Genomic DNA, 25993 nt, shown 5'->3' with positions numbered 1-25993 from the left:
GCCTATTAAAGTCCTTTGGTCAATTTTAAATGGGATGTTTGATTTTATAAATTAACTTGTAGGAGTTCTTTATGTTATATGGGGATTGTAAATAACACATGTTATTTACAAATATTGCCACATTCTATGGATTTTATTTTCATTTTCTTCATAGTACTTTTGAGGACACCTGCTCATAACCTTGTGAGTCACTTGGGAGGCTGAGAAAAGTGCCTGGTGCCATGGGACTACTGGAGTAGCACTTCTCTCCTTCCCCTTTAGCTCTGCTCCTCAATCTTTGCCTCCGTCACCCTTGGGCATGTGGATGGCCAGTCCAGGAGAGGAGACAGTGACAGCAGGAGAGGTAAAAGCAACCTCCACCATGGCTACCTAAGGGGCATATTTAGAGAGAAAAGTTCCAGAGGGAAGGAGGCAGAGGCCAGAGGAGGGTAGGTTGTGCCCAGGGTTGTAACTGTGAAGCTCCATTGTTCTGCCTGTGTCTGTGAGTGAAGGAGCTGTGCAGGAGGCTGCATTGGCAGTTCTCAGTATAGGGAAGTAGCAGTGGCCACCTGTCAAGGTGCAATCTAAAACACTTGAATGTGCAGGCCTCCATCCTATAATAAGCCTGTGTTTAAAAACAGTAACAATAAAAAGATAAATCTGCTACCTGTCAGCTTCACCTTCATTCCTCCCAACTTACTGAAAAGAAGGGAGGAAGGAAGGAGGGGACAACGAGACTTGGCTGCTGGCACTGACTTCCATGTCTCTGCCTCTCCTCCCGCGCGCTAGCCCTCCCCTGTGTTCCTCTTAACCCTGGTCATGTGCCCACGTGGGACTCCATTCTGAGGTGCTGGTGTGGGTGCTTTCTGCTCCTGTGCGCGGCTGCTTCTCCCATCCCCATCACTAAGAATAAAAGAAGAACCGGGAGGCGTGGTCAGAAGACAGAGAACACCCCCCACCCCAAGATCCCCGCTTCCTCGTCCCCCCCAGACAGGAGTGCAGTTGGAGCAAGTTGGCGGGCTGGGCACAGCGGTGGTGGAGGATGCATGGAGAAGGCAGGAACTGTAAAGCCAGCTTGGAGCCCGGGCTCCAGACTCCAGCCCAGGGGTTTGCAGCCCCGAGGCTGCGTGGACTGTCTGCCCCGCGGGTCCTGTCTATCAAGGTGTGCAGTCGGAAGGACAGATGGACAAAGGAGGAGCTGTGCGTTGCTGTCGCCTGGAGGCTGGAGATGTCCCAGTCCAAGGCAAGTGGTCCCAAGTTGTCCATGACCTACAGGGGGTGAAAGTGTTAAAGCAGAAAGGACTTTGAAGATGAGGACGCCTCTGCATTTTAAAGATCATCAAACTGAGGTGACTGCCTTGTCCATGACCACACAGATGCTGAGTGACCAAGATGGGGCTTCATTTCAGCAACATGCCAGGCAGTGTTTCTGTCATAACCAAATTAATTAATTCAAATATTTACTCTAAATCTCGGCCTTTTTATAGAGAATGTATTCATTCTACTTATTTCTCTATTGTCATGTGTAACAAATATTTATAAATCTAAGTAGTCTCTCCAGTGAAATTGCTATCTAAACAACAACAAAAAAGAGTACCCTTACAGAAGCTGGGTGACTTTGCTCCTAGTTTTCTTTTATAACCTTAACTGAAATTTCTTCATTATTTGGGAGTTTTCTTTAATTTCATGTATGATTTATTTAAAAAATACTGCTTTTAGAGAGAAACGTTCCGAAGCTTTTCATACCTTGTGAGATTCATCTCCTGGCTGGCTTGACAAACTTCAGTTACCAGATGAGGGAGTTCCCTCAGATTCCCAGTTTCTATGCAAAATTACAGGTACTTGAACTCCACAAATGTGAAAAGAATTTCACAAGGAGTCTCACAAGACGCAAATTTTAGCAAGGATTTATTCTACTGTAGCAGGATAAAGAAGGGAAAAGTGAGGAAAAGCAGGAGAAACATTTCCTGCTCCCCGAGCAGGAAATGGGAGTAAAGACTCCAAATAGTGGGTTTTTATCTGTTGCCTTTATACTTTCTGAGCTGGGGAAATACACGTGGCCATGTCATCTAGAAACCCCCAATCATTAAACAACAGCTCTCAGTGCCCAGCATGGGTGCTAAGTCATAAAAACGGGATCTTGGTCTACCCAAAACACCAGAACAATAGGCACACCTTACAAGTTGTGACCACAAAGGGGCTATAGAATCCTCTCTCCTAAAAAAGCAGATGAAATATTCATTCAATGAACTCTCAGGTGATCCTGAATTTCCTTTATCATAGTCAGCACTTTTGTCACAATTTATTCTAGTTTCATGAGTTATTTTATGCCACTCCAGGAGACAAAGAGTTCCAAGACTAGGTGTCCACTTATGTTACTCATTCCTATATATCAGTCTAGTACCTGATACAACAGATATTGGGAAAGAAATGATCATTGCTAGATTTTTCAGTTGGTAGGACGGAAAATAATCTGTCAGTATCATCCAGTATTTGAGTAGATGGCAAAGCAAATGATTTTGAGTTTTTACTTTATGAAACATTACTTTTAAACAATTTCATTAAGCACAGTTGACATACAGTAAATTACATTTGTTTAAATAGTCAATTTGGTAAGTTTTGAAATTTGGATGCATCTGTGAAAACATCACCAACATAAAGGTAGTAAAGATAGCAGCCATCACCAGGGTTTACTCATGCCCATTTGTAACCCATTTCCTCAACTCTATCCTACTTGTGCCTGGCTCCAACACTGGCGATCACTTACTAGTTTTCTGTCTGTAGAAATTGGTTTGCATTTTCTAGAATTTTATATAAAATACATTTAGACAAATGGAATGAAACTGTAGAAATTCTTTTGTCTGACATCTTTCCTCATGATAATTAATTATGTTTCTTTTTGTATCAGAAGACCATCCATTTTATTTTGAAAAGAATTCAATTGTATGGATAGACTACATCTCTGTCATTCATTGCTAATGGACACCTAGGCTGTTTCCACTTTGGGGAACTCAAAATAAAGCTGGTTTGAATACTAATGTGAACATTCTTCTAGGAACTCTTAGATAAACACACAAGATTAGAAATATTAAACCATATGGCAGGTATATGTATAATTTTTAAAAATATGAAACAGTTTATCTATGTATTTGTACCATTTTCCAAATTTCAAAAGTAATGTATGAGAATTCCAGGTTCCTTACATTTTCAGAAACATTTCATGTGGTGAGGATATGAGATAATCTAATAAATGTGTAGTTGTAGCTAGTTCTGTTATAATTTGCATTTCCCTAACAATTAATAGTGCTAAGTAATTTTCAAGTGCTCACTTGCCATATATACACCATCTCAAGTAAGCATCTACTCATTTCCCCACTAAAATTGGACTTCTTGTCCTCTTATTATTGAGTTTTGAAAATTCTTGATTTATTCTGGATACAAATCCTTTATTAGGTGTATGATTTTCTAATATTTTCTCCCATTCTGTGGTTTGCACATTCTTTCATTCTTTTGAACAACAGAACTTTTTAGTTTTGATGGATTGTAACTTATCCCTTTTTCAGCATAAGTTAATTATACAAGGGGATTACATTGTAATATTTCCATACATGCACAGTATATTTTGATCAAGTTCACCCGTTTTTATTACTCTTTCTTATCCCCTCACTTTCCCCTGCTTTTTAATAGTGTTTAGTGGGTTTCATTATGCTACATTCATACATATGAGAAAACTGTCTCATATGAGAAAGTGTTGCCTACAATAACATCACACAGATTTTCCTGTATGGTTCTGCAAGTTTTACAGTTTTGCATTTTTTAATTTACATCTGTGGTCCACTTTTTTGCTTTGGATATTTAATTTCTTTTAAAGTTTATTTTAGAAGCATATCATTGATGTACTCGGGTACACTGTGACATGTACAAAAGTGTTTCTGATATATCATAACTAAATTCACTCCCTCCATCATTCTTCTTTATCTCCCTCCCTTCTTCTTAAAATGGTTTCCTCGGGTCTCATTTTTCCATTTTCACAGATGAGCAATAATGGTTCCACCAATGTTCATTCTCCTTCACCCTTTCCTTATTTCCTCCACCCTGCTCCTGGTATCAAACCTCAGACAAAACCTGTTTTGCCTTCTTTCATTTTTGAAGGAAGACATTTTGTTTTTTATTATAAGCTATACAGGGAGCTTTACTGTGACATTTGCAAGCATATGGGTATTATGACTAGAATTGGTTCATCCCCTCCATTTTTCTCCTTTCTACCTTAGTCCCCTTTCTGTGATCACTTCAATAGGTTTAAATATTCTATATTAATTCTTGTATAAAAAGTACATCCATTTTCACCTTCACTTCCCTTTTTTTACCTTCCCTCTACCATTTGTGTCTTCCTCTTAGCGTGACATGTTTTTGTAGTATTGTTATTTCAATATCTAACTGTTCTTTGTTATTCAATAGAAAGACCATTTGACTTTTGCAGATACAACATATTTTGCAGCTTCCAAAGTATTTTTTAACAACGTGATCATTTCTTAATAAAAAGTAAGTTTTCTTATAGTTTGCTGTGCTCTGTGTGTGTGTGTGTGTGTGAAAGAGAGAGAGAGAGAGGAGAGAGAGAGAGAGAGATTATTTTCATTCTTTCCTTGTACTGTTGCTTTATTAACATTCTTTCCTTGTATCGTTGCTCTTTTTAAGTCATCTACTACACGGTACCCATCTACTTGTTCCTCATTGTAAGGGGAAAGTATTCAGTCATCATGACTAGATATCAAGTTACCTGAATTTTAAATATATACTTTAAGAAGATCAATTCTGTTTCTAGTTATGCAAGAGAGTTATCAATAATGAATGCTGAGCTAGGCATAGTGGCATACACCTGTAATCCCAACATTCAGCAGGCCGTGGCAGGAGGATAATGAGTCCAAGACAAGCCTGGGTTACATATTGTATTCCAATCCAATCTGGATTAAGTAGCATAGCCCTGTTTCAAAGATTCTAGACAAATACCAAAAAATAATGAATGCTAAGTTTCATAATCTACTGAAATGACTAAAATTGCCTTCATTGATCATGATAAGGCACAGATAGATGATAGGAAACTATACATGTAGTTAGATTAAATTTACTAAAACATTAATACAAATTCTTGCATATGGTTCATGAGCATATTGTTATTCATTTCTTATAAAATGTTATTTTAATTTTAGGGTCAAGGTAATGCTGGCCCCATACATCGAGTTGAGAAATATTTCTACTTTTATTTTGTGGGAAAAAATTGTGTAGTTGGCATTATTTCCTCTTGTCTTGATTAACAAAATTCAAAGCAAATCCAACTGGGTGTGGAAATTCCTTTGTGGGACATTTGATACTATGCATTCAATTTATTGAATAGTGTTTTAATAGCTTCCCATTCACTGCATCTGAGAAAGAAGCATATTCACCTAGAGACCGTTTAAAGACAGATAGTTACACTATGTGAACACTAATCAAAAGAAAGCTGGAGGAACTCTATTCAATTTAGACAAAGTGAACTTCAGAGCACAAAAAAATTTGAATGATAAGAATGGGCATAGCATAATGATAAAAAGCTAATTTTTCTAAAACCTAATCCATTACTATGCACATAACAACACAACACCCAAATAATAAGACAAAAATTAGTAGATCTGGAAAGAGAAATAGATGAACCCACTACTATAACTGAACACTCGAATACTCCATTATCACTACTGGGCAGATCTAGCAGGCAGAAAATCACTAAGGACATAGTCGAACTGAACAGTACCAGTGATCAAATGCATATTATTGACAGGTTTAAAATACCTCACCCACCAACAGAAGAATACATGTTTCTACCAAGTTCACATGGAATATTCACCACCAAGATAGATTGCATTCTGATTCATAACACATATCTTATAGGATTCAAATCAACAGAAATAATACAGGCTATCTTCTCAAATCACAATAGAATTAAATCGTGAACATAAAGATAGATGGAAAACCAAAACTACTTTGATACTATCTCACAGTTCTAAGGGCACAAGGGTCAAAGAAGTTTAAAAAAATCAAATATGTTGAATTAGTAGTTAGGCATGGAGATGCACAGATATAATCCCAGTACTCAGGAGTTGAGATGGGAAGGATGCAAGTTTAGGACCAGCTTTGGCTACATAGTGAGTTCAAGGCCACTCTGGGCGATGTAGAAAGACCCTGTCTCAGAAAAACAAACAAAATGTTTGAGCTAAGTACAAATGAGAATACAATGAAGAAAATCTTCTGGGATGCAATGAAAGCCGTGCACACAGGAAATAAATACCATTGAGTGCATGTATTAGAAAAGAAGACAGACCTAAAGGCAGTAACTTCATATTCCACCTTAGGAAGCTTTTGACAAAAAAGAAAATGAAAACACTCTCAAGTATCAATTGAATTCTGTAAGGATTGACCAAAAAATAACTCTTTTGTTCTGTGGAGAACTAGATACGGTTTCAATAAAAGGGAGTTTCTAAAGAATGTCTGCCCTTCAAAAGAGTTTCTGCCGGGTTTCGAGGGGGTGGGGGGGGGAGATGGAGCGGGCAGAGGGTGTGGTAAGGGAGGGGGTGGGGGCAGGGGGGAGAAATTACCCAAGCATTGTATGCACATATGAATAATAAAAAAATAAAAATTAAAACAAAAAGAATGTCTGCCCTTCTGTGAGTGTGAAGATTTATAAAGCACATTATTGGTTTTTATGTAAGAAAAACAACAAAATTTTACCAACTTCTTTGGTTTATTAAACCCCTTCCATTACGCTTCCTTACCCCTTTACCTCCCACCCCCCATTTTCAACAACTATCAATACACATTCTTATATCCTCCACCTTCACAGATGTTATGCTTTACGATATTGTTGATGCTCTATCACTCTCTTCTCCTTTCCCTCCTTCCCTGAGTTACATGTTTGTAACTGAGAACAGTTACAAACATGTTCTACATTTGAGTTTGTATATGATCATGCTTATTTTTATGTATATATTTATCTTTTGGATCTATGTTCCATGTATGAGAGACAACGTGTAGCCTTTGTTTTTTTGAGCCTGGTTTACTTCACTTGACATGATGTCCTCCAGTTGCATCCATTTACATTCAAACCACTTTTCATTATTCCTTACGGCTGAGTAAAACTTCATTTTCAGGTAAGGGTATATGGTTGATGGATTTGGTATGCCTATATGAAATAGAACAATGAAATCTTTCATAATTTTTTTAAATGGGGCAGGGAGGAGGGAGGTGGGACACATCGTGGGGACAATCAAACTAATGCACAGTATAAGCCTAACCATAATTGTTATTATGAATCCCCTCCTGTATACTGAATATATCATAATAAAAAATTCTAAATAATTTACCAACTTCTGTAGAAGTGAAAAACAAAATTATACAGCTAATATCTCATGGCAAGAAACTCCAGGCTTTCCTCAAAGATAAGGAAAAAAGCAAGGCTGTCTTTTATTATTACTGTTATTCAACTTTGCACTACAAGATTCAGCTAATGCAGTAAGATAATGATTAAATAAAAGCTATACAGAGTGCAAAGGAAGAAATGAAACTTTGTTCACATATGATATGGTTTCCAATGTGGAAACTTCCAAAGAATCAGCCACAAAACTCCTGGTACCAATAACCAATTACAACAAGCTTGCAGGATACAAAGTTAATATACAAAACTCTATTCCTTATGTATACAAAATTAAAAATTAAAAAAACAATAAAATGTCATTTACATTAGTACTAAAAGTGAAAAAGTACAAATATCATGAGCAACTTCCAAGATACATATGAAGCAATCTCAAACATTCCAAGAAAGAAAAAAAAAGCTGTAATATGTGAAGAGATATCCATGCATATAGATAGGCTGTCTCAAAATTATCAATATTTCAGTCATTCCCAAATTTATCTATTGAATAAGGTTGAATGTCTCTAAAGTTTATGTAGAAAAGCAAAAGACTCAGAAGAGAAAACACAATATTGACAAAGAACAAAGTTGGAGGACTAGTTCATGATTAGATCTAGGGCAAATGCAGCTATGTCATTGGACTTGGGTCGCATGATAAGGGGAGAGCACATATGGGAGGAATGGGGATAGGTAGAGAACCCAAAACATGAAAGTGTTTTATGCCCCACTGCAGAGGAACTATACAGAAATTTTAAAGCAACAGAGGTCAATATGGGAAGGGGATCAGGAAGTTGTGAAAAGGTCAGGTAGAGATGAATAAGCTTGGGTTGTAACACACTTGTGCATGGAAGCAATGCTAGGAATCTCTCTGTATAGCTATCCTTATCTCAACTAGCAAAAATGCGTTGTCTTTCTTATTATGCTTATGTCTTCTCTTCAACAAAATTAGAGATAAGAGCAGAAAAAGTTCTGCCTGGAAGCAAGGGGGTGGGAGGGGACAGCAGGGGAGCAGGGGGCAGGGGGGAGGAATGGCTCAAATAATGTGTGCACATGTGAATAAGTGAAAACAAAAATTAAAAAAAATACAGTAATGGAAAATGGCATGGTGACACATGTCTCCAATCACAGCACTCAGGATATAGAGGAAGGAGAACCACAAGTTCAAGGCCATCCTGGGATACACAAAAAAAGACCTTTCTCAAAAAACAACAAGCAAACAAAAAAGTACACTACTCAGAACAGAGAGGTTTTCCAAGATGGCGACTAGAGGGAGGAAGCAGATAGCATGTGTTCCTTAAAGTAAAGATTTTCCTGAGATGCTGGAGACACACCAGACAGGAAAATCCACCAAGAAGAGGCAAAACTTTGACACCTCTGCACCCCCAGCCCACACATAGCACCCCATAAAACAGTATATGGAGAAACAAGGAGGGCTCCTGTGCTGCCAGGCACCAGCTCCTAACCTGCTTGGCAGACCCACAGGTGAGCAATAAGTGGCACGTGTTTCTCCCACAGCCACCTCCAAGAAAAAACAGCATAGCCCCCTGGACAGACTGACCACCACCCAGTTAAAAAAAAACACATAAGAAACAATCAACTCAAAAAAAGGACACCTAGCAAAGAGGGTAGGGCGCCCTGAACTCAGGAGTAAGGGGGAGGGGCGTTTCCCCGTGTGGCACACTCTGCCTGAGAGTGGGGGAGGGGCACTTCCCCACACAAACTATAAATAAACAGCCAGTCCGAGAAGGCAGATGTGGCATAATCCCCCCAGCATGCTTAGGGAGGGGAAGGCTCCAACAGCGACTGAGGTGAGGCACACTATGCGGGAGAGTGAGGGAGGGGCACTTCCCCATGTCAACTGTATATAAACAAGGAGTGCAATTGCAACAGGCTGGTAGGGCCATACACTGGAGTAAAGAAAAGGGGCAGGCATCCAGAAGAACAAAGCCAGCTGTACTAGGTGAGTGTGATGACTCATCCCTGAGAACTTTAATCAATAAAGCCTGCAGCAGCAGTCAGCTGACAGTAGGTGCCAGGTGAGCCGCACCCTAAAACAGAGCAGATAAAGGTTCACCAAGCAGTCTCCAGATCCAGTCACCTGGCGAGATAACCACAGGCTTACCGATTAAATACCAACATCAACACTGCATGCTGAAGGACCAACACCACAACTACTAAGACCGAGACAGCATGGTTTCTGGACCTGAAACTTTTATTCTTTTATAGTTTAAGATACCTTTTCTATTTTTTTCCTTTGATGCAACAATGACAGAACTACTACTCAAAACCAACTAGATGCTGAAGAAGTACGCCAGAAACAGAACTATTAAGGCTGAAACACTATTGCATTTGAACCCAGGTTTTTTTTTCCTCTTTCTCTTTGTCTCTAATGCCTGTTTAGCTCACTGCTGATTATTACACTATCTCTCCCTGTTTATTTCTTTGGCTCTGTATCTTTTTTTCTTCTCCTTTCTTTTTTCCTTACCTTTTTTGCTTTCTTTCTCCTCTTACTCTTCCACCCTAGAAACCATCATTTTTGCTATCACTAGCTAGACAATACTAAATTGCACACAGTACAAGGACAGTAACAGCAACAAGTGGAATGATGGGAAGATGGAAAAAGATGGAAACAATTTTCCCCCCAATAATAAATTAGTACAGGAACCAGAGGGAAATGAAAAAAACAGAAGCCCAGATCCAAACTCCAATGAAACAAAGATAAACTATGACAGAAAATCCAACAAAGCCCACAAGAACACTGTGAAGGAAGAAATCCTTCAACTAATCAATGAGAATTTTGTAGAGATGATACTGGATATGGTTAACCAAAATGTACAGGAGACACTGAAGAATTTCCAAGACAAAAAAATAGAGAATTTGAGAAAGCACAAGAACAAATAAAACAAACTATAGAATAAGTATACCAAAGTGAAACAGAGAACATGATAAATAAAGAGATAAATGAACTCAGGCTGAAAATTGAAAATATTAAAGAGGAAATGACTCGTGATATGGAAAACCTCGGAAAAAAACAACAAAACAGAAATGCAAAACAAAATGGAAGGCCAATCCAGCAGACTAGAACAAGCAGAAGACAGAATCTCAGAACTCAAAGATGAAATGGTAATTAAAGGAAAAACTGAAGAACTACTAGTTAGACAACTCAAGACCTGTGAAAGGAACATGCAAGAATTCAATGAATCCATCAAAAGACCAAACCTGAGAATCATGGGCATTGAAGAAGGAGAAGAGGTGCAAACAAAAGGAATTCATAATATATTTAACAAAATAATAACAGAAAATTTCCCAAATCTAGAGAAAACTATGTCCATTCAGGTAGAGGAAGCCTCCAGGACACCACACAGACTTGACCAAAATAGAACTACACCACGACATATTATCATTAAAACAACAAGCACAGAGGCTAGAGAAAGAATATTGAAGGCTGTAAGAGAGAAAAAACAAATAACACACAAAGGTAAACCCATCAAAATCACAGCAGATTTCTCAACAGAAACATTAAAAGCAAGAAGAGCATGGGGTGAGGTCTTCTGGGCACTGAATGAAAATAACTTCAACCCTAGGATACTCTACCCAGCAAAACTATCATTCAGAATAGATGGAGCAATAAAGTCTTCCAAGATAAGCAGAAACTAAGACAATATATGACCACAAAGCCACCACTACAAAAGATTCTTCAAGAGATTCAACACACAGAAAGTGAAAGCCAACATAACCATGAAAGGACAGGCAGTACCAATCCAAAGGAGGAGAAAAGGCAAGAGAGCAGAGAGTAACATCGATTTAGCTACACACACTCAAACCCTTACACAACTGAGACAACTAAATGATAGGAATCACCACATGCCTATCAATACTAATATCAATTGTAAGGGACTTTATTCCCCCATCAAAAGGCACCATTTGACAAACTGGATTAAAAAGTAAGATCCAACAATTTGTGGCTTCAAGGAGACCTACCTCATTGATAAAAATAAGGATAGGTTTAGGGTAAAAGGCTGTAAGAAGATTTATCAATCAGTGGTCCCCAAAAACAAGCAGGAGTAGCAATACTTGTCTCTGACAAACTAGACTTCCAAAATACATTGCTCAAACAAGATAAAGAAGGACATTCCATACTGATAAAAGGGAAATACATCAAAAGGAAATAATAATTTTCAACTTATATGCACACAATGTCAGTGCACCCAGTTTCATCAAAAATAACCCGAAAGACTTAAAAACATACATAAACTCCAACACAGTGGTAGTGGGAGACTTTCAAACTCACCTATCACCAATAGATAGGTCATCCAAACAAAAAGTCAATAAAGAAATCGGGGACCTAAAACATACTATAAAGCAAATGGTCCTAGTTGATGTATTAAGAACATTTCATCCAACTTCTACACAATACACATTTTTCTCAGCAGCCCATGGAACCTTCTCCAAAATTGATTATATCCTAGGGCACTAAGCTAGTCTCAGCAAATATAAAAAAATGGAAATAATAGCATGCATTCTATCTGATAATAATGCATTAAAACTACAACTCAACAACAAAAATAGTAACAAAAATCGTTCAAGCAGCTGGAAACTGAACAACACACTGCTCAATGACCAATTGGTCATTGATGAACTAAAAGAGGAAATTAAAAGGTTCCTGGAAGTTAATGAAAATGAAAACACAACCTACCAGAACCTATGGGACTCAGCAAAGGCAGTACTGAGAGGAAAGTTTATAGCCATGAGTGCATATATTAAAAAGACTGAAAGATCTCAAATCAATGACCTAATGTTACATCTCAAACTCCTAGAAAAACAAGAACAAGCAAATCCCAAAAAAGGAGAAAAATAATAAAAACAAGAGCTGAAATCAATGAAATAGAAACAAAAAAAACATACAAAGAATTAATGAAACAAAAACTTGGTTCTTTGAAAAAATAAACAAGATCGATAGACCCCTGGCAAACTTGACTAAAATGAGGAGAGAAAAAACTCAAATCAGTAAAATCAGGAATGCCAAAGGGGAGATAATAACAAACACCATGGAAGTTTAAGAAATCATTAGAGACTACTTTGACAATCTATATTGAAATAAATTTGAAAATCTTGAAGAAATGGACAGATTTCTAGATACATATGATCATCCAAAACTGAACCAAGAGGACATTAATCACCTGAATAGATCTATAACACAAAATGAAATTGAAGCACCAATCAAGAGTCTCCCTAAAAAGAATAGTCCAGGACCTGATGGATTCTCTGCTGAATTCTATCATACTTTTAAAGAAGAACTAATACCAACCCTCCTTAAACTGGTCCATGAAATAGAAATAGAAGGAAAACTGCCTAATACATTTTATGAAGCCAGTATTACACTCATCCCAAAACCAGGCAAACACACCTCCAAAAAGGAGAACTATAGGCCAATCTCCTTAATGAACATTGATGCAAAAATACTCAATAAAATAATGGCAAGCCGAATCCAACCACACATCAGAAAAATCATTCACCACGACCAAGTTGGCTTCATTCCAGGAATGCATGGCTGGTTCAACATATGGAAATCAATAAATGTAATACAGCACATTAATAGAAGCAAAGACAAAAACCACTTGATCATCTCAATAGATGTAGAAAAAGCCTTTGATAAAATCCAACACCATTTTATGATAAAAGCTCTAAGAAAACTAGGAATAGAAAGAATGTACCTCAACATTATAAAAGCTATATATGACAAACCTACAGCCAACTTTATACTCTATGGGGAAATACTGAAACCATTCCCTCTAAAATCAGGAATAAGACAAGGGTGCCCACTATCCCCACTCCTATTCAACAAGTACTGGAAATGCTAGCCAGAGCAATTAGGCAAAAAGAAGGAATAAAAGGAATACAAATAGGTAAAGAAACTGTCAAAATATTCCTATTTGCAGAGGATATGATCTTATTTCTTAAAGACCCAAAAACTCAACCCCAAAACTCCTAGACACCATCAAGAGCTATAGCAAAGTGGCAGGATACAAAATCAACTTACAAAAATCATTAGCTTTTCTATACACTAACAGTGAACAAAATGAGAAAGAATATATGAAACAATTCCATTTACAATAGCTTCAAAAAAATCAAATATCTATCAATAAACTTAACAAAAAATGTGAATGACCTCTAGAAGGAAAACTATAAACCACTGAAGAAAGAGACTAAGGTAGACTATAGAATGTGGAGAGATCTCCCATATTCATGGTAGGTAGAATCAGCATAGTAAAAATGGATATACTACCAAAAGCAATTTACATATTTAATGCGATTCCCATCAAAATCCCAATGACATTCATCAAAGAGATTGAAAAATCTACCATAAAATTCATTTGGAAACATAAGAGACCACGATTAGCCAAGGCAATACTCAGCTAAAAGAACAATGCTGGAGGTATCACAATACCCGACTTCAAACTATATTACAAAGCAATAGCAACAAAAAAACAGCATGGTACTGGCACAAAAACAGACATGAAGACCAGTGGAACAGAATAGAGGACCTGGATATGAATCCACACAACTATACTCACCTCATTTTTGATAAAGGTGCCAAAAATATACGATGAAGAAAAGACAGCCTCTTCAACAAACACTGTTGGGAAAACTGAATAGCAGTCTGTCAAAAACTGAAAATAGATCTATGTTTATCACCCTGTACTAGTATTAACTCAAAATGGATCAAGGACATTAATATCAGACCCCAAACTCTAAAATTGATACAGGAAAGAGTAGGAAACACCTTGGAAATAATAGGTATAGGCAAGGACTTCCTCAATGGAACCCCAGCAGCTCAGCAACTAAGAGAAAGCATAGAAATATGGGACCTTATAAAAGTAAAAAGCTTCTGTTCAACAAAAGAAATGGTCTCTTAACTGAAGAGATAACCCACTGAGTGGGAGAAAATATTTGCCAGTTGCACATCAGACAAAGGACTGATAACCAGAATATATCAGGAGCTCAAAAAACTAAACTCTCCCAAAATCAGTGAACAAATAAAGAAATGGGCAAGTGAACTGAACAGAACTTTCTCAAAAGAAGAAATTCAAGTGGCCAAAAAACATATGAAAAAATGCTCCCCATCTCTAGCCATAAAGGAAATGCAAATCAAAACTACAGTAAGATTCAACCTCACCCCTGTTAGTATAGCCATCATTAGAAACACCACCAACAAAAGATGCTGGCAAGGATGTGGAGAAAAAGGAACCCTCATACACTGCTGGTGGGAATTTAAACTAGTACAATCACTCTAGAAAAAAATTTGGAGGTTTCTTAAAAATCTAAACATAGACCTGCCATTTGATCCAGCAATACCACTCTTGGGGATATACCCAAAGGAATGGGACACAGATCACTCCAGAGGTACTTGCACACCCATGTTTACTGCTGCACTATTCACAATAGCTAAGTTATGGAAACAGCCAAGATGCCCCACTACTGACAAATGGATTAAGAAAATGTGGTATTTATACACAATAGAATTTTACACAGCCACGAAGAAGAATGAAATCTTATCATTCACAAGCAAATGGATGGAACTGGAGACCATCATCCTGAGCTAGGTTAGCTAGGCCCAGAAGACCAAAAATCATATGTTCCCCCTCATATGCAGACTTTAGATCAAGGGCAGACACAATAAGGGGATAGGACTTTGATTACATGATAAGGTGAGTGCACACAAGGGCGGTATGAGGATAGGTAGGTAACTCCCCCCTTAAAAAAAGAAAGCATTTGATGTCTTCAATGCAAAGGAACTAATGCAGAAACTCTTAGCAACAGAGGCTAATAGGAGAAGGGGACTAGGAACTAGAGAAAAGGTTAGTTCGAGAAGAATTAATTTAGAAAGTAACACATATGTACATGGAAGCAAAACTAGGAATCTCCCTATATAGTTATCCTTATCTCAACTAGCAAAAACCCCTGGTCCTCCTTATTAATGTTTATACTCTCTCTTCAACAAAGTTAGACATAAGGGCAAAACAATATATGCTTCGAAGCAAGGGAGTAGGGGCGAGAGGGAGGGGTTGGGGGAAGGGGGGAGTAATGACACAATCATTATATGTACATATGAATAAAGGAAATTTGAAAAAAGAGATGAACAGACAAAAATAGCAAAAAAAAAAAAGTACACTACTCAAGCCAGTGTGGCATTGGAAAAGAATAGACAGGCCAACAAAAGAAAACGCAGCATCCACAGACAGACCTCCACTGATATAATTAGCTCACCTGTCACAAAGGAAAAAGGAAAATTCAATGAGAAAGTTCAGTCTTTTCAACAAATGGTGCTGAAATAAAATTAGATTCCTTCCTGCAAATAAAACTAATCTAGACACTGACCTTCCACCCTTTAAAAAATTAACCTTGAAAGGATAACATAGTTGAATATAATGTGCAAAGCTACAAAACTCCTAGAAAATACAAGAGAAGTAAACATAGATGGCATTGTATTTGGTGAAGACTTTTTGGATGCAACACCACAAGCACAACCCATTAAAGAAGAAAATCATGAGCTGGGCTTCATGAAATCAGCACTATATTATGTAAAAGATCGTGTCAATAACATGAAAAGGCCAATCATACTTGGTGAAATTATTTTGCAAAATACATATAAAATAATGAATGGTATACAGAATATACACAAAATTCTTAAAACTTAACATTAAGAAAATCAACACAAGTTCTGAACAGGTTTCTCATGAAACATATACAGATAGCAAGGAAGCATGTTAAGCTATACTTAAAATCATTGTCATTAGAGACAGTAGAGAGATAGACTCTACACCTATCAAAATAGGAAAAATCCAAGGTACTACCTTTAAACTGCTGATTGAAGATGTGAAAAAAAAGACCTGTTACTCATTGCTGACTGAAATAGAAACTAGTACAACCACTTTGGAAAGCAATAAGATCCAGCAGTTGTCTTCTTTGTTGTTCACCTAAATGAGTTGAAAAAACTGCACTCAAATGTTAATAACAACATTCCAAAGCTCAGAGGCAACCAAGACATCCTTCAAAAGGACAATGGAAAAAGAAACTATGGAACTTTCATGCAATGCAATATTTTCTTAGTTGTAGGCCTGCAACCCAAGGCTCTGTGCAAAACAGTTGAGCACTGAACCACTGAGCTACACCACCAGGCAAATACAACAGAATAGTATTCAGCACTGAAAAATTAATGAGCTGTCAAACCAACAATGGACATGGAACCTTAAATGCATAGAGCATTCTAAAGGATGATGTGAAAATGCTACATACTGTGCAACTCCAACTACATGACATTCTGGATAATGCAAAACTCTGGAGATAGTTAAGGGATAACTCAGAGGAACATGTGTGAATTTAGGGTAGTGAAATTATTACTTGGTATGATACTGTAAGATTGGGTAATGGTCATCACACATATGTGAAAAGTCATAGAATACAGCCAAAAGAAAGAATTAGAATATGAACTACAGAGTGTAGTGAATAATAAAGCATCAATATTGAGTCATCACATGCACCACACTAATGCAAAGATCTAAAGAATAGGGTAATTTGGTGCAAGTGGAGGGATCTATGGGCATATAAGAAGTTATCACTAAGCCCAATCCCACCTATGTTTTCTTCTCTTGTATATCCTAGAAGTTTTGAAGCTTTATTTCATTTTACATTTAAATCTTTTATATGTTATGGGTTAATTTATTTTCAGTAGGACTGGGGTTTAAACTAAGGGCTTCTTGCTTGCAAAGCAGGCACTCTGCAGGTTGAGCCACACACCTCCAGTTTATTTTGCTCTGGTTATTTTGGAGGTAGGTGGTCTCTCAAACTATGCCAGGGCTGGCTTGGAATTGCTTCCCTCCCAGTCTTAGCCCTCTACTAGCTAGAATTATGTGTGTAAGACACCAGTACCTGGCTAGGGTTAATTATTTGAAGGGTATATGGTATATGCAGAGTTGAGCTGTCAGTCTTTGGTGTAAGGTTTTTCAGAACAAGCCACTTGATAATACAGAGTCTAGCACTAGGTTATATCTGGCATCAGTGTTTCCCTATCCTCCACCTACATGAAAGGAAGAGTTACCTCCCATAAGAAAGGGTAGCTTCTGATCAGTCAGTTGCAGGCATGGATGGGATGGAGCAGGATGTTTTTAGGTAGCAAAGGAACCTTTCATAGACCATGATCCAGAGAGGTGTTTATAACTGAGGCAGGAGACCATGTCAATCGGAAATCACTGTTTCTGCTGAAGTGCTTTATGCTGTAGCTGCAGGAATGAACAGATAACCAGGCACAAGTTGAAGGCAGCATGCTAAAGGCCTATGAGTAGATTCAGCCTACCATTGATGGGTGCACACTTTATCCATGAAACTGAGACCTGAGGTAAGAGAAATGTAGGTAGTACCTGAGCGTGGAGATTAGTCTGAGATGAACCGAAAATCTGTACTGGAGGCTGTGCCCTGTGGTTGTGCTGCTGTGTTTCCAACATCAAACTTCCTGTGTTTTTCATTGTTATCAAAATAAGAATGGTGCTGCTTGGAAGACTCTGGAAATCCAAGGCCAAAAATCAGGGCTTTTCTTGACATTTTGATTGTGATCACTAATATGTGGGCTACGTATTTATCCATTTGTTAATCTCATAACATTCCTTCTGAAAGTTTAACCTTGTGGCTCTGTACATTTTCTTCTAGTGAATAGATTTAACTGTTTAGTAAAAGAATTGGTCCATACTTCTTGCTTGTTTCCTTCTTTCATCATTCCCCTTTCCCTTCTCCTGTTTTTGCCACTCAGACCCTTCAATGACATTTTCTTGGTATGTTTAGCCAATTGAAGATAATGTGAGCTCTTGAAGTGAGTTACTATTCCACATTCCTATTTCCCATCCAGCAGTGTGCTTCCCTTGCAGTGGGAGATCATCACCAGAAATGAGCTGTATTGTGTAGATTTGGGCCCAGATTTTGCTTAAAGTTTGTGTGCCAACAGAGCTGGAGTCCCAGATGGATTTTTTGAATGCCACAGCAATGAGTTCCCCCCAGCTGGTATGACTGTCTATGAGTTTGTCACATGCTGATATACCATTACTCACACTTATGCCTGTAATACAGGGTTTCCCAGGGGTCAACCCAGCCAGAGCCACTGCTTGCCTTTTAGTTTTTATGGCATTTGTGGATGATAGCAGCTGATGCACCTGTGCTTGCTATTCTGAATTGCTGCTGCCATCTGGGACGTTTGGGTTCCACATGTTCATTCTTTGTAGTTGAAGTTCCATTTTTGATCTCCGTTGTGGTCATATATATCATAGAGATGATTTATCTCAGCCTGTAGGGTTTCATCTTTTATTGGGACTGTTAAAGGTCTGTCCACCATTCCCTTATCAGTAGGTATTCCTGTGGCTGGTGGGATTCCCCAGTATTCAACAATGTTTTGTTGTTTGTTCCAGTCTGGAGAACTGACTTTGATGAACCTCCCCTATGCACAGACTGATTAGATTTTGGAGTGTCTCCCTATCCCTGGGTAGGGTTAGGTTTAGAAGATGTATCCCATCCTGATGTAGCTGATGAATTCTTTAGATTTATATTAAATAGCCAAGAGAAAGAACAATTTTTAAAAGGTTTGTCCAGCCAGAACTAACCCTGCCACTGTCAATACCTCCTGAACTGGATTTATTATTAGCCCCCTCCCCAGTGATTAGTCCTTTGACATTTCTCCCCAGTTATTCCTGGCAAAAACAGACCAACCTTTGTTTGATTTTTATGCATCATTTTACCCTGTTTGTTCTTTGGTGAATCATTCCATGCTCAGGTCTCTTCCGTTATATCTCCCCACAGATTGCTCTTGTTCATTCCTGTAGAATCAGAATTCCCCCTGCCCTATATCTCAAGCAATTTTTGCTTTGTAATCTACCCACCTCAGAATAGGTTTGGGATTGCTCTACCCTGGTATGCATGAGGTATCATCATTGTCATGGCTAGTTTTCTCTACATATCCCCCTGAGTGAAAAGTTTGTGTCAAAGAGCTTCCCCAGGCTTTTGCCCATTGCCAGCCTTTCCTTCACCTAAAGATAGTACTTCCATAAGCCAGTCAGTATTCTGCTTAATAGCAGACCATCCCCAGCCAGAGTTAGACAGGACATGTGGATCCAAGTCAGTTCTATGTACAATGTTTTGGAGTAATGAGTGATGATAAATTTTTCTACTATCTTTATTCTGACTTTCCCTGGTTACTTTTCCCCCAAGGCATCCAGTGGTTTCTGTACTAGAATCATTCTCCACTGTGCCTCCTGTTTTGACCCACAGATTCTTTTGCTCATTTGTCTGAGATGAGGCAGAACCCTGACCTCCTTTCCTGGTAGTTTTCCATTCATTTGTAAACTTCTTACCATTGCTATTTCACTGTTATTGGAATGTGGACTACTAGGCAGTTAGTTCCTGGGGATCTTGGGTATGTTAGTGCCAGTGTTTTGTGCAGGTGTTCTCCCACCATCTGTGACTCCCTCCAGATTTCACACAATTTCTACTTCCCATGATGTACACTGGGAATCCACTTCCCAGACTCCCATACACCTCCCTCTTTATTTGAGTTAACTTGAACGTTATTGCCCAAAGGCGAATTTATGTCAGGCTGCATTAGAGTTACATTCACAAAGTCACCATTTGCTTGACCAGAGTAATTAAACTCATAAGTACCCCATGAAGTGCCATAAGAACCTCTGTTTTTTAGTCTCCATTGCAAAGATGAGAAAGGGACATCCCATTCATAACTGAGGGAGTCTGTACCTGGGAATGACTCTTTGTACTCATACACCAGGCTCTGTATTATCACTAGGCAATCTGTTGTTATTGTACTGAACCAGTTTGTAAACTAGAGGCCCTAAAGTTAGTAGTGTTATTTGTTTCAGTCATTTCAGTGCAATACTTTGAGGCGGACCCTGAATGAAATCTATGTACTACAAACTTCAGATTCACAAGTTTTGCAAAATCTTCCCCAGTACCATGGGGAGAAGTACTCAGGTTAGAGTTAATACCCAGATTTTTATTCATCTGATCTATAGTAACATGCTGGATATTGATGCCAGAGGTACAAAATCCTATACAACCTTTTTTTAGAAAAGTCCATTGTTCTCTACTACTGGCCCGGCACCATGGCTGCTACCTGAATTCAAAATGCTTGGATTTAAACCTCCATGTGATAAAGAACATACATTGCCACTTTGTTGCTACTTTCTGACTTGCTTTCAGGAGCAACCACACAGATCTGACGTGTGCTTGTGATGACTTCATGGGGGAAACCCCATGACCCTGTATTGCTTCCATGGCCCACATTATTGCTGCTGCTACCAACCAGATACTTTCCTGGGAACCAAGCCCAGTGCTTTTCCGAAGGCTTTCTTTTAACCACCTGTGCTCCTGAAAGACATGATGGTGAGGTTTCTCTTTAATTCAGAACTGGAGGCAGAATCAGCATCTGCACATTGTAAAGCCAACTCTGGATCACTGCCAGGGACTGGGGGCCATGATCCCTTCTCCAGGAAGTTGGCTCCAGCAATATTCTGACAGTTTGTCCTACAATCACTTGTAGAAGAAATAGTCCTCGCTGAGAACTTTCATAATGGGATCCTGAACTTTGTAATTTATATGTGACTGGATTTTGCTGTTCTGCACCTATCTGTTATTGTGCGGCTCTGAATTCATTTCAGTACTGTGTCTCAGTGGTTGTTTAACATCTAATCAGCAGATCTCAAGTTTTCTGGTATGATAGGAGATCACTGACCCATCTTTGGAAGCTGTTTCTGTTCCTGGTGCAGAAATTATGGAGTATTTCAGGAGGATACCCGCTTAAGGCCTGTGGCTGCTGCTGCTGCTGCTGATTGTTGGTTGTAACTCATTTACCATTAGTATTAGTGCTGTTTGCTGTGGGGTGCTGGATTATTGCAGTTGGCAGGTTGAGGTTTGCTTATACCAGGCTTTGTCTGTTATGGCATTCCTTTTGAGCAGCTTGCTTGTTTTCCTTTCTTTTTTCCCCTTTTCTCCCATCAGCTACTGTGCTTCTTGCACTAAATCCCTGTTAAGATTGCTTTCTATGTTTTTTGGTAGATTTAGTTTCCAGTTCTCTCATGGATGCAAACTGCAGAGCAAGTAAGGTCTAGTGAGTGAGGATCCAGAGCTTCAAGACCTCTACAGAGCCCTCTACATTCCTTAGGGAGAGGATTCAGCCACTACAACAGTGCCATTTTCTGTACAGAATTGCCACTGCCTTGCAGCTGCCTTAGCTGCCACCACTGCAGTCCTCAGTATTTACAGAGTTTTTTTGAGGCTATGTTTCACTGTGTTGTCCAAGCTGCTGTAGAACTCTTGACCTTATCACCTCCCTATCTTTTTAAAAAAGTTTTTTATTCATTTATTCACATGTGCATACATTGTTTGGGCCATTCCTCCACCCCCCAGCCTCCATCCCCTCCTTCTCCCCCCCACCCCCCTTGCTTCCAGGCAGAATCTGTTCTGCCCTTACCTCTAATTTTGTTGAAGAGAAGACATAAGCATAATAAGAAAGACAAAGCCTTTTTGCTAGTTGAGATAAGGATAGCTATACAGAGAGTCCTAGCATTGCTTCCATGTACAAATGTGTTACAACCCAAGTTGATTCATCTCTACCTGACCTTTTCACTAGTTCCTGATCCCTTTCCCATATTGACCTCTGTCACTTTAAGGTTTCTGTATTAGCTCCTCTGCAGTGGGGACATCAAACACTTTCCTGTTTTGGGTTTCCTACCTATCCCCATACCTCCTGTATGTGTTCTCCCCTTAGCATGTGACCCAAGTCCTACAGCATTGCTGTATTTGCCCTAGATCTAAAGTCCGCATATGAGGGAGAACATATGACTTTTGGTCTTCTGAGCCTAGCTAACCTTGCTCAAAGTGATGTTCTCCAGTTCCATCCATTTACTTGCGAATGATAAGATTTCACTCTTCTTCATGGCTGAGTAAAATTCCATTGTGTATAAATACCACATTTTCAAATCCATTCATCAGTAGTAACCCCCCTATCTTGACATTAGCTTAAACTCTAGGGACCCGCCAACATGCCTAGCTCCTATTTCATATGTAGGTCAACAAACACAATTTCTCTTTATAGATTTGCTAGTTTTGAAATATACACCTATATACCAGGCAGGTATTTCAAAAAGTTGAAGAGGGCACAGAGTGTGCAGACACCTTTCTTTGTCCTTTCTCCACAACCCAGGTCCTAGCAAAATACTAACATCATTGGCCAAGTAAAAGTAATGAGGTTGTAGTATAATGTATCTTAAAATACATTGTTGTTAAACACAGTGAATGAACAGTTTGGCTCAAAATAAGACACTTGAAGGGAGAGGAGGTTGGTAGTATTGGGGGTTGGATTCCAGGACTCAAGCTTATTAAGCAGGTACTCTCCCACTTGAACCCCTCTGGCAACCCAACATATGATTTTAAGTAGTGATGATCTGTCCAACAAAATACACAATAATAAGTAGTAAACATCTCAATAGATGCTCATAAAATTGAATGTACTGGTCCTAGATAGCTAATGTAGTTGTTCAAACAATCCTGTTCATGATCGAACTCAAACATAGAGTGTATACAAATAACCTACAAGTAATTTGTGAGAACTGTGTAAGGAGAAGCAAAAGCAAGTCATATTAAGAGATGATGTCAAAAAAAAAGGAGACACTCTGAGTTTATTTGATTGCAAGGTTCCCATTGTATATGGACATACCTGTTTTCAAATTTTTGATTCTCAGCAAGTCCGTTGAAAAGAACGGGAAGGGAAGCATAAATAGAGAAGAGAAGCTTGTTGGAACACAGACGGTTTACCAGCCCAGGACCCAAGTGCTTTCACATAGTAACATTTCTTTTTACAAATTCTATGGGGGCTGCCCACACTTCAGTGTGTTTTCTGCCCCAGTCTATGCTCCCATAGGAAACATTCTGTTTGATCTTGGTATTCCTTGATGTTCTCCTTCCCAGAGAGCCTCTATGGTCCTCCTGTATGGCCATGCTGGCATGCTGACCACATCCACGCAGTGCAGGACCATCCCATACATATGGAGGTCAAACATAGTCCTGTGGAATCTGTACACACTGCATCTGCTGTAGAAGCTCTGCAGAATCAGGTGCATGTTAGACAGGTTGATGCTCTCTGCACTCTTTGGCAATGTGAAGCCTGAGACCAGGACCAGGAAGTGTCTGGACTAGTTCTGGCACCCTCTGGTTGCTCAGTGGCCTGGGAACCAGCAGATCTTTGGGGTCTGCCTCCTAGAGCAGCTCCCACCATACTTCCCTTCTGCCCTTCCTGGCTACCAGCAGGCTTCTTCCTGTTCACTTCCCACCATGTGGCTCCAGATGCTGACTTGAACAGGTGGTCACCATACACTGCTAGAGCAGATGGTGGTAGGATCCTGGACCTGTGGAGTCATTGCTTGGCTCTTCAATGTGCCCATGCTCCTGGAGCCTGCCAAGCCAGTGTCCACCATCCCTCCTTTCCTATGCAGTCACTATCAAATTCCTGGCCTGCACCAGCAGGACTTGCCACCTGTGGAAGTTGATGTAAAAGACCCTTCCCTTTACTGCATCAAAGTAGCCCATGCTCCTTGAAACACAGTCACAAAGCAATAATTCACCAAGCAAGTGCTGGAGCTCCAGGGCTTGCTACTGGGCTCTGGGATGTGGAGATGTGATTGTTTTTCAAACCACTCACTCACGCTTCTTTAGGGTCACTTATGCACAATGGCAATGACTACAGTAGTGTGCAGGGGCAAGAACAGTGGTCTCTGGGAACCCAGAGAGGCCCCATGCTTACTAGTTGGAGGGCTGGATAGGAGGAGCCAGGAAAGACTCCTCCTATGTCTTTTGGCAGGATGGTTTCATTATTAAGTCACAATTTCTAGTTGTTTTCCAACCATAAGATTAATATACTAACGTCTCCTTTTAAAATTAAAGTTCATATGATGTCACTTTTCCCATTTTATTTTCTAATCTCATTTCATTAAAATGGAGGTGAGTTTCTTAGAAACATTGTATAAAGTTAGGGCATGTTTTGGCTGACTTGCTGATATCTGCCTTTTAAGTGAACATTTACCTAATTTACATTACTGCAATTTTTCCTAGGCCAGTGTTTAAGTCCACAAATTTATGTTTGTCTTCTGCGGTTACCCCTGTGTCTCCACCATCTTTTCCTTTTTACAGGCCTTTATGTGGTTTACTTGGATTATTTGGAGAATTCATTTCATTTTGAAAGCCTGTCTGAGTGTTTAGCTCTATGGAATTTCTCAGTTATTGCTCTGGGATACAATGTATACATATGACTTATCATAGTCATCTGGTACCTACACTTTTCATCACTTCCCTTGAACTGCAGAAATCTCAGTCACATCAGGTACCTCTGCCTTCCTCACTTATAAACAAAATTATCTAAGGTATCCCAAGCTATTATCATTTGTGTTTTAATGTTTAACTATGATGTCTACCATTCATTAGGAAACATACTGCCTATGGCATGTCCCATCCAGCTGATGCCTTCCTGTAGATTCCTTCCCTCATTATTTCCTCTCCACTTAAGCATTTATATTTAGCCAGCTCTTTCAGCACAGTTGTGCTAGTGACAGAATCCCTTTGTTTTCCTTTACCTAAGAAAATCTTGATTTCCCCTTCAGTTGTGAAGGATAATGTTGCTGTATTCAAAATTCATAGTTGACAGTACGTTTTTCCACACTGGAAAATGTCTTGACACTTTTAATGGGCCTCGCCTACTGGTCAGATGGGGAATCTGCAGTCATTCAATTTGATGTTCTCCCATAAGTAACGTACAGTTTGGGTCTTGCTGTTTTCAATGCTTGTAATGCATTTCAAAAGTTTAACTATGACGTGTCTTAGCATGGATTTATCTGTGTTTGTCCTATCTCCCATTCACACACTGACTAGAATCTCTACCTTTATGTTTTGCACCAAATTTTGGACATTTGCAGGCTGTATTTGCCACAATATACTTTCAGCTCTACTTTCTTTTCTGGGATTCTGATCGTGAAGATGTCTAACTTCATTGTCGTAGATTCTCTGAGGACCTGTTCACTTAGTCTCTCTCTAACTCCTGCTCAGGTTGGGGAAATACTATTGACCATCCTCATGAACATCAGTACTGTCTGTGTCATCTCAGTTTCACTGGTGTGCCCATCCAGCAATGTTTCAAATTTTCTGTTACTGGTTTTTTCTATTCCTTAATTATTTGTATAACTTCTGAGGTTTTATATTTTAAATTGTTGAGAGATTTTACATTTCTTTCTTCTCTTCCTAGACTCTTTGTAATTCCTATATGAAGCATTTTTTACAATGGTTGCCTTTAAATATTTTGTCAGGCAATTGCCCCATCTGATTTTTCTCTTTGTTGGGACATGATTGTGTTTTGTCATTGGAACTGACATATCTTCTTGCTATGCTGATTTATTGTTTATCGTATGCAAGTATATTGGCCATTATGTTAGGAGAATCTGCATCCTAGTTAATTTTTTCATTTAGGAGTCCACAATCAAG

General features: G+C 38.9%; 1 pseudogene; it reads right to left on the bottom strand.

The window, feature by feature from the left end:
* Positions 1-270: 270 nt before the first annotated feature.
* LOC109675661 (trinucleotide repeat-containing gene 6A protein-like) lies at positions 271-25506 on the bottom strand (annotated as a pseudogene).
* Between the last annotated feature and the right edge of the window lie 487 nt (positions 25507-25993).

Source organism: Castor canadensis, chromosome X, assembly GCF_047511655.1.
Source record: "Castor canadensis chromosome X, mCasCan1.hap1v2, whole genome shotgun sequence".
In the NCBI taxonomy this organism is placed as follows: domain Eukaryota; kingdom Metazoa; phylum Chordata; class Mammalia; order Rodentia; family Castoridae; genus Castor; species Castor canadensis.
Note: the sequence above shows the minus strand (reverse complement) of the source record. Positions and strands in the feature narration are given on the sequence as shown.